This window comes from Pteropus medius, unplaced genomic scaffold (assembly GCF_902729225.1).
Source record: "Pteropus medius unplaced genomic scaffold, Ma_sr-lr_union100, whole genome shotgun sequence".
Lineage (NCBI taxonomy): Eukaryota > Metazoa > Chordata > Mammalia > Chiroptera > Pteropodidae > Pteropus > Pteropus medius.
In genome coordinates, this window is record NW_024352785.1 from 3,732,181 (window position 1) to 3,746,742 (window position 14,562).

Consider the following 14,562-nt stretch of genomic DNA (forward strand, 5'->3'; position numbering starts at 1 on the left):
AGGTTCAACACTATTTTTAAAAAGACTAAATAATCTATACTACTTATAATAAACTACCTACAGAATTCTAAAATCAAGACAAAAATTAATAAGCAGGTGGAAAAGTAGAAAAATATAACTCATCATAAAGGGATAAAGTGCTGAATGGAAAAAGACTTCAGGATGATACAAATAACAGAATTAACAGATGATAATTTAGAATAGCTACTATAAAGATGTTTAAACACTTAAAAGAAAATATGGCCGTAATGAGTAAAGAGATGAGAAATCTCAGAAGAGAAAGAAAACTTTTTAAAAAGAACAAAATTGAAATCTAGAATGAAAAATTACAATATCTGAAATGAAAATTTAACTTTGATGAGCTTGACAGCAGATTAGAGATGGAAGAAGAAAGGGTCAGAGAACTTCAATACAGTTTAATTGAAATCCAGTCTGAATAATATGGAGAATTATGAAAATTAAGAAAAATGAATAGCCCTTCAGTGACCTGTGGGAAAATTTAAAGCAGTCAAGCATCTGCAGTTAGAATCCCAAAAAGAGAGAAGAGAGGTAAAATGGTATGAAATAAATATTTGAAGATATAATAGTTGAAGTTGTACCAATTTGATGGAGAAAAAAGTCAAATTATAGATCCAAGAAGCTCATTACACCCAGAATAAATACAAAGAAAACCATGCCCAGACACATCATAATAAAATTTCTATAAACCAGAGATAAAAGAAGACAAAGAAATGAAAGCTGGCAAAGAAAATCAATACATGGCAGATAGAGGACCACAAATATGAATATAACTGATTTCTCATCAGAAAATACTGGAGCCAAAAGACATACTAAATACGTGAGCAAATATAAATGATTACCTCATTTTTTCTTCTGTGAATTTCTCTTTAAAAACAAGTGAAACATTAAAGTGAAAATAGTATAATTATAAGGAGCTTTATAACCAATGTAAAATGAAAATATTTGACAAATTATAGCAAATAATAGTGATTGTAAGTGTATGTTTGTAAGAGTCTTAAATACTTGATGTGTGATATGCAAGTTATTGAATGATCAGTATTATAGATTTTAATGAGAGTAAGATGCATATTGTATTTATTAGAGCAACCTCTGAAATAATGATATAAAGACACAGCTAAAAAGCATGTGAAAAAATAAATTAGAAATATTAATTAAGCTAAAAGTAGACATCAAAAGTAGAACAAAGAAACAAAAAACAGATTATACGAATGGTTTGCATAGTTCAAAATAATAGACTTTAACCCAGCCATACCAATAATTACATTAAAAGTTAGCGGACTACTCATTCAAATTAAAAGGTAAATATTTTACAACTGCTTTTAAAAAAGAAATCCCAACTCTATGTTCTCTATAAATGAGGACATTAGAAATAGACAGAGATATTAAAAGTAAAAATATAGAAGATATATATCATGCACCAGTAAGCATTAAAAAACTGGTGTGTCTATATTAAAATAAGATATAGTTCAAGACAAATACTTTTATGAGAAATAGAGATGTATAATGATAAAAAGGTTGATCAATAAAATATATAATAAGCTTAAATATGTACCTAATAGGAAAGCATCTGAAAATATGAAACAAAAACTGACAGAACTAAAGAGAGAAACAGATAAATCTACAATAATAGTTGAGTATTTAACACTCTTCTCACAGTTACTGATAGATAGAACAAATATGTAAAAACAGTACAAATATAAAAGATGTGAAAACTATCAACCATTCTAGCCTAATTGTCATTAACACAAAACTGCAGAAAACAAATTCTTGTGAAGAGCTAATGAAACATTTATCAGGATAAAGCATGTACCTAGATATGCGATAAATCTCAATAGATTTCAAAAGATTTTAAATCTTATAGGGTATGCTCTCTGATCACAAAGAATTTAACTAGAAATTAATAAAAATATATATAGAAAATTCTCAGATATTTGGAAATTAAACAAGATATTTCTAAAACAGGATAACAGTCACAAGGGAATTTTGAACTGAATAATCATGAAAGTAAAACATCAAAATTATGAGATGCAGCTAAAGCAGTTCTTAAAGTGAAATATATAGCTTTAAATGCCAGTATCACAAGGGAAGAAAGATATAAAGCAAATTATTTAATTTACCACCTTAATAAGATTTTTAAAAAAGAGTAAATTATACACAAAGTAAAAAAAAAAAAAGCAATAAAGAATAAAAATCTATGACTGACAAACATATGGAAAATTAATAAATCCCAAAGTTGGTTCCCTAAAAAATTGATAAAATTGATAACCCTTTATGAAGATTGATGAAGAGAAACAAATAAAATGAGCAATAGCAAAATTGAAATAGCAGCAGATCATTGAGACAATAAGAGAATATTATAAAACTACTTTGTGCCAGTAAATTCAACAATAAAATGGAAACATTTCCTTTAAAAAAGAAAAGACAAAACAGTTTTGGTTTTAAAAAACTGATAAAAGAAGAAATAGAAAAATATGAAAAGCTCTGTATCTATTAAAGAAATTGAATTTATGATCAAATATTTTTCCAAAAAGAAAACGTGACTTAAATAATTTAATAATTTCTATCAACCATTTAAGGAAGATAAAATATTACACTTACAAAAAATATTTCAGAAATAGAGGAGGAAGGACTTCTTTCCAAGTTATTTTATGAGGACAGTATAGCTCTGATAACAAAGATTAACAAAGTTATTATAAGAATAGAAATTAGAACTCCTCGTTTTAACTCTAACATGAAAGACCTTGGAAGATGTTGCTTCCATACTTAAACGACAAGAAAAAAGATGAACAAATTAAAAATCAGTGACTTTTCTCGGACCCATGGGAGAACTGAAGAAACAGGACAATCTGCCACCACAAAATCTGTAGAAACAGGCAAATCCAGAGTCACAGCTGAGGTCAACATTCTTGGAGCAAAAGCCACTGGACTCATAAAGTAGTAGGAATACTAAATGGTAAATTTGACAAATTGCTGGAGGGTAGATTAGTTTGAGAAACAACTTAGGGCTGCAATCTTGGCAGGGGCTGGAGAAAATGGGGGCAGAGGCCTCTCACTTACACTTTATAAACTCTGCCATAATCTCATGGTGAAGAGCCAAGAAAGGTGTATGTTTTACTCTAGCAAGGGGGAATGGCAAAGCAACTATTATGAAATATGCTCAAAGTGTTTCCATATCATGCTTACTACAGGCATTTGTTACAGGAACAAGCCTTGAAAAGACTTTACCAGATCCTGGAAAAAGGGAATTTTTTTTAACTCTAGCATAGAGATGAGAACTCAAAGAATCAAAAGAAAATGCTAGAAATCAAAAACACTGTAAGAGAAATGAAAAATACCTTTGATGGACTCATCAGTAGACTGAAGACAGCCAAAGAAATAATCAGTAAGCTTGAAGATAGGTTAATAGAACTTTTCAAACTGAAATGCAAAGAGAAAAAAGAGTGGAGAAAAAAAAATATAAGAAAAGAACATACAAAAATTGTGGGAGAATTTCAAATGGTGCAACGTTATATATATATTTGGAAGGATAGCAGGAAAAGAAAGAGCAGAACAAAAAAATATTCCATAATGGCCAAGAGCTAGAAAATCAATGAAATGTGCCAAACCACAGATCCAGGAAGATCAGAGATAAGGAAGAAGGGCATACCCCAAAAATCTGCATTTTGGCACATCATATTCAAAATATAGGAAACCAAGGACAAAAATAAAATCTCGAATGAAGCCAAAGGGAATAAAAATCTTCCCTAAAGAGGAAAAAAAAGATAATTACAGCAGAGTTTACTTCAGAAACTGTACAAGCAAGAAGAAAATGGAGTGAAATATTTAAAGTATTGAAAGAAAAGGCACACCAATTATCTTTTAAAATTATTTTTTAAAAGTGAAGCAAAAATAGTCTTATTAGATGAACAAAAAATGAGAGAATTCATCTCCAACAGACCTGCTCTGCAAGAAATGTTAAAAGTTCTTCAAAGAGAACAAAACTCATATAGGTCAGAAATGGGGGCGGGGGCCTACATAAAGAAAAACATCAGAGAAGGAAAAAATAAAGGTAAAACAAAATCTTTCATTTTTCTTAATTTTAATTGATCTAAAAGAGTTATATTTTATTTAAAGTCTGGCAATGTAGTACATGAATATAGCATATGGATAAGTGAAATGAATGACAGTAATGTTATAAAGGATAGGATAGAGAAATTAGAAGTACTCTATTAAAAGATACTGGAGCTATTTGTGAAGTGTGATTTGATGGTAGACTTAGATGAGTTAAAATATATTACAAACTCTAGAATAACCAGTAACATTTTTATAAAAGAAATATAATTGATATGCAAAGAGAGGAAATGAAATAAAATGGTCAGGATCCAATGCAATCACTATCAAAATTCCAATGGCATTTTTCACAGAAATAGAGGAAACAGCCCTAAAATTTGTGTGGAATCACAAAAGACCCAAATAGCCAATGCAATCTTGTAAATGAAGAACAAAGTTGAAGGCATCATGCTCCCTAATTTAAAACTATATTATAAAGCTATAGTAATCAAAACATATGATACTGACATTAAAACAGACACATAGATCAATGGAACAAAGTAGAGAGTCCTGAAATAAATACATACGTATATTGTCAATTAATTTATGATAAAGGAGCCAAGAATATATAATAGGGAAAAGAGAGTCTTGTCAATAAATGGTGTTCGGAAAACTAGACAGCCACATGCAAAAGAAGCTGGGCCACTATCTTACACCATACACAAAAATTAACTCAAAATGGATTAAAGATTTCAATGTAAGTCCTGAAACCATAAAACTCCTAGAAGAAAACATAGGCAGTAAGTGCTTGGCAATGATGTTTTGGATCTGACTCCAAAAGCAAAGGTGACAGAAGCAAAAATGAGTAAGTGGGACTACATCAAACTAAAAAGCTCTGCACAGCAAAGGAAATTGTCAGCAAAATGAAAAGGCAACCTACTGATTGTGAGAAAGTGTTTGAAAATTACATATCCAAAATATATAAGGAGTTCATACAACTCAACAACAACAAAAAATAAAGAATCCCATTTTAAAAAATAGGCAGTAGACCTGAATAGACATTTCTCTGAAAAAGACATACAGATGACCAACAGACTTATGAAAAGATACTCAACATCATCAGGGAAATTCAAATCAAAACCACAATGAGATATCACCTCACACCTGTCAGAATGGCTATCATCAAAAAGTCGACAAATAAGTGATGGCAAGGATATGGAGAAAAGGGAATCCTCATGCACAGTTGGTGGGATTGTAAACTGGTGCTGCCACTATGGAAAACAGTATGGAAATTCCTCAAAAAATTAAAAATGGAACTGCCATATGACCCAGAAATTCCACTTCTGGGAAATGAAACCAAAAACACTAATTTGAAAAGACATATGCATCCATATGTTCATTGCAGCATTATTTACAGTAGCCAAGATATGGAAGCAATATAGGTATCCATCAATAGATGAATGAATAAAGATGTGGTGCATACATACACACACACAATGAGATATTCGTCAGCAAGAAAAAAGAATGGAATATTGCCATTTGTGACAATGTGGATGGACCTAGAGGATATTATGTTAAATGAAATAAGTCAGAGAAAGACAAATTCCACATGATTTCACTTATACGTAGACTCTAGGAAAAAGAATAAATCAAATGAATAACACAAAGCAGAAACCAACTCACAGATACAGAGAAAAGTGATAGAGGGATGGGTGAAACAAAAGTGTGCAAAAACAAAACAAAACAAAAAACTCTCTATTCTCAAACACCACAATTGTGTTAATAGAAAATTCTTAAAATTTTTATTAGAATTATCAAGTGAATTTATAAGTTTGCAGGAAACAAATATACAAAAATCAAATGTATTTCTATGTATTAACAACTAGGGTTTGAAAAACAAAATGAAAACTGCATCTATACCACACAAAAATCAAAAAAACTGCATCTATACCACACAAAAATCATAGCCCTAAAAGCTAAAGCTATACAATTTATAGAAAAAGGAAGAAGAAAACTTTTATGACCTTATGTTAGATAAAGTATTTATAGATAGAACAAGAAAACACAAACCATAAAATAAAATATTGATAAACTGCATTTCATCAACATTAAATCTTCTTCTTCGAAAGCCCCTTTAAAAAAGGAGACTAGTAGAAAACATTTGCAATACATGATCAGATAAAGGACAGGTATTCAGAACATACAAAAAGAACTTTTTAGAATTCAGCAAGAAAAGAAAAAACAAACTTTTAAAAAATGAATAAAAGACTCAGACACATCATTGAATATGCTTACAGACACATGAAAAAAAATGCCAAATTCATTCATCGCCAGGGAAATACAAATGAAAATCACAATGTAATACTACACACAAATAAGAACTGACAAAAAGTATGGGTAAGGATATAGAGTAAAAGAAACTCTCGTGCATTGCTAATGTGTGTGTGATGTGGTAACAACCAATTTGGAGAACAATCTAACATTTTCTTATAAAGTTAAACATTTATATAACTCAGCAATTCCACTCCTAGATAGTTACCAAGAGAAATGAAAACAAGTTAGCCAACAAAAGACATGTATGTGAATATTCAGAGCAGCTTTATTTATAACAGACCATGAAATGGAAGCAGTCCCAATGCCCATGGGCAGTTAAATGGATAAATAAATTGAGTTACATTTCACATAATAAAATACTACTCAGCTATAAAATGAAACAAACTAATGATATATACTACCTGGATGAATTATGTCCAGCAAAACAAGCCAGAGACAGAGGAATATATACTTTCTGATTCCATCTGTGTGAGGTTAAAAAAAAAACACACACAAAAATAACTAATGGAGATAGAAATTAAACTTGTCTGGGGTAGGAGACCTTGTGGATATTGACTGCGAAGGAGCAGGAGAGAACTTTCTAAGGTGATGGAAATGTTCTATATTTTGCCTAGAGACATGTATGTACATATCTATGAACTTTTATTGGAATTTATTTTAAAATCTATATATCATATATATTTATATCTTAAAATTGACTTTTTGAAAAAATGCTAATAGTGTGAACTCAGGACATTTGTAAAAACATATATTCAAGAGTACGAGAAAAGGGAATCAAACTTTCATTAAAAAGATTTTAAAACACATATACATACAAATAAACTAATAAGTAACAGAAAATATACAGAAAGAACTAAAAGGGCATTCAGAGTTTACACATCAGTAAGATAACTGAAAAGTTCTTTATTGTTAAATAACTAAATAACAAAAATGAAGAAAACACAACCTTCAAATTTCCTCTCCTTCTTATATTCAAGTTAATTCAAGAGAAAAATCAAGCCAAACAACAACTCAGTAACATTGGAGAGAATTTATAACTCAGTTATACTTTTAGCTTGGCCCTCCTTCATAAGTTTGCTATAAAACTGAAATTTTATCAGAAATTACTGTCACATTTTTTAAAAAGTCTAAGTGCTACAGAAATGGGGAAACACAAATAGTTTCTGATTATCTATTACTTTTAGATTAAATTATTAATTGTTAAATGCAATGAGATATGGGAATTGAGAGAAACCACAAATTCTACTCTTTGCACCAGCTCATTTCATTTACGTGAGTAAATTATGTAACTTCTAGGTTTCTTGATCTAATTCATCTAAAAAATTTCATTAACCATATATACTTAATAGAAAAGATCTAACACCTTATTAACCACATATTGGACCTGTATATAAAACTTATACCAAAGACAAAAAAAAAAAGATTACAAGCTTTATTTTCTATGATGCATAATCACTAGGCTTCATAGAATATAAACTTAAAGTGACTCAAATATACTCCAAAAGATCATAAAACACTGAACTCTCTTTTCAAACTGGTTAAAAATCAGAAGATACTTTTGACATATTTTATGCCACGTGGCACTTCATGATATTTGAAAATACCTCACCTTTAGGTTTCAGAAGATTTCAACATGAAAGGCTCCTAGAAAGCTAGGCTTTTTATAAGTAATTCTTAGCATATCAATTTGAAATCAACAAAACAGTTAACATATAACTGTTACTGTTACTTCAGTGCCAACCCAATTCATAGACTTTTTTTTCTGAGAGCTGTTGAAATAAAAACAAATTCTGAACTATGCCATTGTTATGATAGTGTATACAAAGGCCGGTCCATGATCTCTACTCCATAACTGGTATTTAGAAAGCATTGTAACGCTGTAATACTCTTGTATTGTAAAGTAAATAAAATTTCATCAAATATATCTATTTACTATCGTTAGCTAACTTTCTTTCCAAAACTAATTAACAAAGCTCATGCATGCTTTAGTATAGTTTACATATATTAAGCAGTGGGAGATGGTTTCTTCACTGAGTTTGGAAAAGATTTAAATTTTAATCTGTGTAAAATAAAGGCGGATAATCTGATTTGACATATCTTGAGAAACCTGGAGGCTACAGGAACCCCACTGGGCCAGTAGATGATTAGTTAATAAAGGGAAAGCAGCCTGACACTAGGGTGAACAATAATTAAACCTGTAGTGAAATTCTCTAATAGAATTCAACGAAGTGGCACCTGTTAGCAGAACAATGTTGCTTCAAATGACACTGATGGGTAAACCTCAAAGTGAGCAGAAATTCTGTTCAAGGAAAAATGCAGATGCTCATTCTATGAATTTACTGCTCCCTGGATCATATTCTGTACAGGCAATATATAGTGTATTCAATGTATTAGATTTCCACTGCTTTGGAAAATTGATACAAAGAGGAAATATTAGGAGATACATCTTCAACTCATTTGTTTGTTTATTTCAACAGCATGTTTTGTTTTGTTTTGTTTTGTGGATACAATGCTAAAAGCTAGAAATCCAAAGATGAATAAAACAAAGTCTCTGTCACGAAGGGGCTTGTCATATCACAGGCAAGCGAGACATACAAAGAGATAAATACATACCAAAGTATTAGGGCCTGCAGGGAGGAAACCCCTAATTGAGAGTATCAGCAAAGTATAGAAGAGATGACATTTAGGAAGGGTCCGAAGAATGACTAGATGTTTGTCAGATGGGGAAAGGCATTTCAGGCAGAGGGAACTAAAAGTGAAAAAAGTATGGAATTATGAAAATGATAATTTGTGAAGCCGTAACACTGTGAGCTTGGCCTGCGGGCAGTTATACACAGGGGAAATGGTGAGTAAATCCAAGAAGTAAGGAAGGCCTGAACTGTGAGTGGCTTTGACTATTGATGAAGACTTCTTCTCATGGACAACAGAAAGATGGAGAGCTCCTCAACTAAGCAGGAGAGGAAACAAACAGGATTGCACGTTTTTATGACTCCCAGGAGGCAGTGAACTACTTTTTTTGATTCACACATACTTGCAAGCTGTTTAGGCAAGAGTAGAGAAGGAAGAACATATATTAATATTTTTTCACAATCACAAAATTTGGTTGTCACTGCACTCTACATTAAATATAATTCTGTTCTTACCCAATGGGAGTGGGGAGAAGAAAGCAATTAGAAATATTTATGTAAACAGTGGAGATGGAGAAGTGAGGTGAGACAGGAGGCTGAGAGACTGATTAAAACTGTGCTATCTAGTTGAGCTAAAGTAAGGATCAGGACCAAGAAGCAGCAGTAGGGAGAGAGCAAGGAGAAATGAAGAGATTTATAATAGAACCAACATGTCTCGATGATGATTTGGAGGGAGAAGATAAAGAAGAAATTCTCAAGAATGGCAACTACATGTTTGCTTCAGGAGAACAGGTTTAATGGCATTATTTAGCATCACTAAGAATTTAAGAAGAAAAGCAGAAATGCATTTATTGGGTGCACAGAGAAGTCTGGACAGAGGTTTTCCAGAAAGAAAAAGAGTTTTGTTTTGTTTTGTCTTTTTCATTAATCTGTTTCAAAACCACACTTAGGAAATTCCTTCAGGAGCCCTCTCGGTCATCTATCTCCTCTTTTTCCAAATATTGTCTATCTATTTTTTTTAGATTCCATATCTTAAAAACCGAACTACTGAATTTTTTAGAATACAAAGCAGAGAAGATTAAACGAGCTTGTTTCTCATGATTGTCCATTATACCCTGCAGAAAGATATCAAAAGTAGCATAAGATCACTGAGTTATTTTACACTGCCCCCACCCAAAAATTTAAAAAATGAAAAAAAAAAAAAATCCCCTCATGTTCTCATGTTTACAGGGAGTGTGTGCTCAATGGATTGCAAGGCTATCACCCAAATTAGACATAAGCCTCTGAGGGGATCTACCCTGCTAACCCAAGATGAAACCAAAGACAGTTTCTGCCTCCCTAATAGGCTTTCTACAAAGCTAAAAGGGATTGGAACAGGAGGTGAAGGACGGTTTGACAGATGAGAGTTCTCCATTTTTCTCTACAGAAAGTTTTGCTGTACATCCTCATACCCATCTCCCATGCCTCTCAGGGCCCAACAAAGGTTCAGAATCTGTTAAGAAAGATTTCTTATTTCAACTGAATTAAAAGGCTCAGCCTTAATTGACCTATGACTTTTTTTTTTCATGTGTTGATATAACAATGATTATGTAAGACTATCTGGAATAAAAACAAAAGTTACATCAAGCTTGAAAATTATATTCCTAAGCCTTACTTATGATAACAGGTTCAAGCAAGTTCTTAATTCTCATTAGCAGTTCTTGATCTAACGAGAATTCTTTGGCTCGTCAGAAGTCAGCAAATGCCATGCTTCTTCCAAGTAACTCACCCCCATTCCTCTGCTCAGGCCCCAGGCTCTCACGCAGAGGGTTCCTAATGGCCTGCAGCCCAATCTTAAACTCACCACATCGCTGCAGTATGTCATATTCCATCAGGAGCTACTGTGCAAATAACATATTTCCATTTTTAAAGTCTGAAAAATGTCACAAAAAGCTTTTGGCATTTACATGACTCAGACTTACACCCTCTAATTCTCTCTGCAGCTAATTTCTTATGTTCGATACATATCCACCACAGGAAACCAGGAATAACGATTACAGGAAAAGCTGAAGTTCGACAGCCCAGCCATTAGCATTCACAAGTCTAAAGAGTAGGGATTTAAATGGCACTATCGACAGTTATTTCTTATATAATGAAAATCAGGACTGTCAACATGTGAGACATTACAAAATATTCAGTAATTTTAGTTATAGCCTGTAGGGTTTTTTAATGCATTCCTGAGAACTAGCAAAAATCTACAAAGATGTGCAACAAGAGGGTCTAATAGATCAGAGGAGTGAAATTATATTCAATGTGGGTAAAACAGCTTGCTGTATGTTCTCCAACTACTGATCTTATCTCTTATAATCATGCCCCATGCCTTGTTTAATGTTGGACCACACTCACTAAGAGAGGAAATTCATGCTTGCATTTTATGAGGCTCAGCATGCAAAATCCACATGCTATATTTCCATTTCTTCTGTCTCACTTTACATAGATCGGGCTTTTATCTTTCTGCTGAATAACATTTGTTGTTTTTATTTTCCACTGCTTAATATACAAGGGCTTACTAAAGGAAATGGAGACACCAGTGTCAGGTCTATCTGAGCCCCAGGAAGAGATTCAAATACACTCTGAAAATCTACTCATTTGAATCTAGTTGCATTATATGCATTGCCCCAATGGAATAAAATGTTCATGATTCATAACTGCTCATTGTTGAAGTGTCTGATGTCAGGTAAAATGGCACGATCTCCTGAATAGTATCATGATATGCTATGCATGCAGCTTGTTAACAAACTAAGTAACAAACAACTTTTATTTTCCTTTTTAAAGAACTACCTCAGGGCCACATCTGTCTCCAAACTTAGATCTTTCATTCATTGGTTCATTCTCATACAATTGATTAGCTAATTGTTAGCAAAATGTACAAGTGACTAAACAACTAGCCCACAACATTTGATCTTGTCCCCAAAACTATTCAGCTAGCTAGACCCATCTGCAGAAGAATTAGCTAGTCTTCTACCGATGCTATCCCTGCAAAAATGAAGAGCTGACTATAAGCATGGTAGATGTCTGTTATAGAAGAAGTGTCATTTCTTTCACCTATATATACCTTTCTCTGTCAACATGTAGGGCAGAGTTCTTGGGTGATATCCTTACACTAGATTATTAACTTAATCATTAACATAATTTCAAATTAATCTAGATTTCCTAATTAAAATCAGATTCCGGTAAGGCAGTTTCCTAGAAGACTCAGGTCAGAAGGGCTCAAGCATATTTTCACTAATCTAATGAGCAGACTAAACATCTTTAGTAAAAACAAATATATTTTAAAGAACTGTATATGCATTAAATACCAATTGGATGGAGTACTGCCAGATGGGTTTTTTATCCAATTCGTTATGACTGGCTTCTGAAAAAAAGTTATAACCACTGGACCCTTCTATAAGGTATTACCTTAATAATACCTGCTCAATTGTGGTACTGAAACCTTTACATAGTTGCCTCAATTAGAAGAAGCACTAAGAAAAATATTAAAAGGAAATGATGAAAAGCCATGAATACACGTGTGTGTGTGTGTGTGTGTGTGTGTGTGTGTAAAATTTTAAATTAAATTTTAGGATCGGAGAAAATTTTAAAACCCATATTTTATTTTCTGGTGGGAAATGATTTAAGAAGTACAAGCACTGAGAATTTCCTATGTACAAATTCCTAACTCTTCAAACAATAAACCCTCCCCCCTTGGTTGATATTCATTTTTTATTTAATAAATATGTACTGAATGTCTTCTATATTGAAACCCCCTGCTAGAGGGCAGAGAGTTTATAAGAATACTTAAGCCTTCAAGTAGCTTTCTAATATTTATTCAGTGATCCATTCATTCTCTCAGAAAACATTTATTTTCTATTATGCAATGCTGATAAAGAAAAAGAGGTCTCTACCCATATGGACCTCACATTGTAACTGGGGAGAGCAACACACTCACAAGTATTGAATACACACTATGTTAAGTGCTAATTATGGTATGTGCCAGATGCCGTAGCAACGTAATGAGAAAATGGATTCATCCCACAAGGAAAGGAAATGGTAGAGAAATGTTTTGAAGGGAGAGAAAGGCCTTAGAAAGCTTTACAGAAAGGGCAGCATTTAACCAAGGCCATCAGAAGTGAGTAGGAGAGGGCAATGTGGGCATCCAGAACAAATGAAACAGCATAAAGAAGGGCAGAGGGTTTCAAGTACGTTAGAGGAGTGTGTATCCTCATTTTTTGAACTTGGGAACAAGAGGAGTATGTGAGTTATATTCATTGCAACTTCTCCCCTTCAGTTCAAAGCAGAAATTACAGACTGTATTCTTTGGACCATTTTTGGCCTTGGACATGTTGTGCAGTATTTGAGTTCACGGACAAAATTTAAACATAGGAAGAATCTACAAAACTCCATATTTCAAGCTCCTTTTGAAGAAGTACCTTTTTGGCAAATCTAGACCAGAATGTCTCCATGGAAATATTCTGCTGGAGACATGCAGTGATTCCCTGCCCCCCGATCACCTTCTAGAAGCCTCTGTATCAGCTTTACTACAATCCTCACTAGACCAACTTCACTCAATGTTACTTGACAGACCCTAGCTGGTTTTATTTAAGATACCGGGTTTAAGGTTTCAATACCTTTAAAAAGGCAATTGACCCTTGGAGGGGAAAAGTGGAATGTAGCTCTGAACTGTTAGTCATTACTTCTTGTCATTAATTCTTCAGGTATAAATGAAGGTTTGGAGAGCAACCTAGAACAGAGGAGTAGAAAACAGAACACTAGGTTATGTCATTAAGCCTTATAGTGCTTGGTTTTGTAGAGAATTTGGTAGACTTGGGAAGAGTAAAGAATAAAGGTAGAACTTCATAATTCCATACTCTTACCATAGTTAATCAAAAACTAAATATTTACTTCCAACTAGGAACTCACTATGAGAATTTGAGTTAAAACATTGACCTTTTCTTAATTCTTCACTACGCTTATTTATTTCCAGATTGTGTGCCAGTTTACAAGCCCGTAATTTTTAATAGTTAAAATTCTAATTCTCTCTCAGGGATCTCCTGAAAAGTTATTGGCCCTGTGCCCGCTCACTGAATTCTAGCCATGGATATTATCCCCGGGTAATTAAAATGTTCATTTAAAAAAAAAAAAGAAAAAAGCTAAGTATCACGTAGCATTGTTAACCTTCTTCTCAAATAATGTACCTGGTGTCAGAATTATCTGTACTGCCTTGGGGCTTTTGAAAAGTGAATATCTTTGCACATACTGTCAGCATACACCATGTAGGAATAATTATCATCATTAACATGAGTCTTATGAAGCTGCCTGCTTATTAATATGTATTGCCATTCACTATAAGTGCAAAGTTGTGGCAGAGAAACAAAAGAGATAGCTGAATAAAGATGGCATCCCAGGCTTTAGTAACATTATTAAAATATTTAGAAATGAAGCTAATGAGTTCACCTTTCTTCTCAAAACACACATATCCCTAATACTCCTAACCTTTGAAAGAACATGTCAGCTGAATAAGATTATATAAGAA

General features: G+C 32.9%; 1 long non-coding RNA gene across 1 annotated transcript in view; it reads left to right on the plus strand.

Moving 5' to 3' along the window:
* Positions 1-14,562, plus strand: part of LOC120590794 (uncharacterized) — a 538,201-nt gene that overhangs the window by 435,356 nt on the left and 88,283 nt on the right. The gene's annotated exons all lie outside the window — the stretch shown is intronic.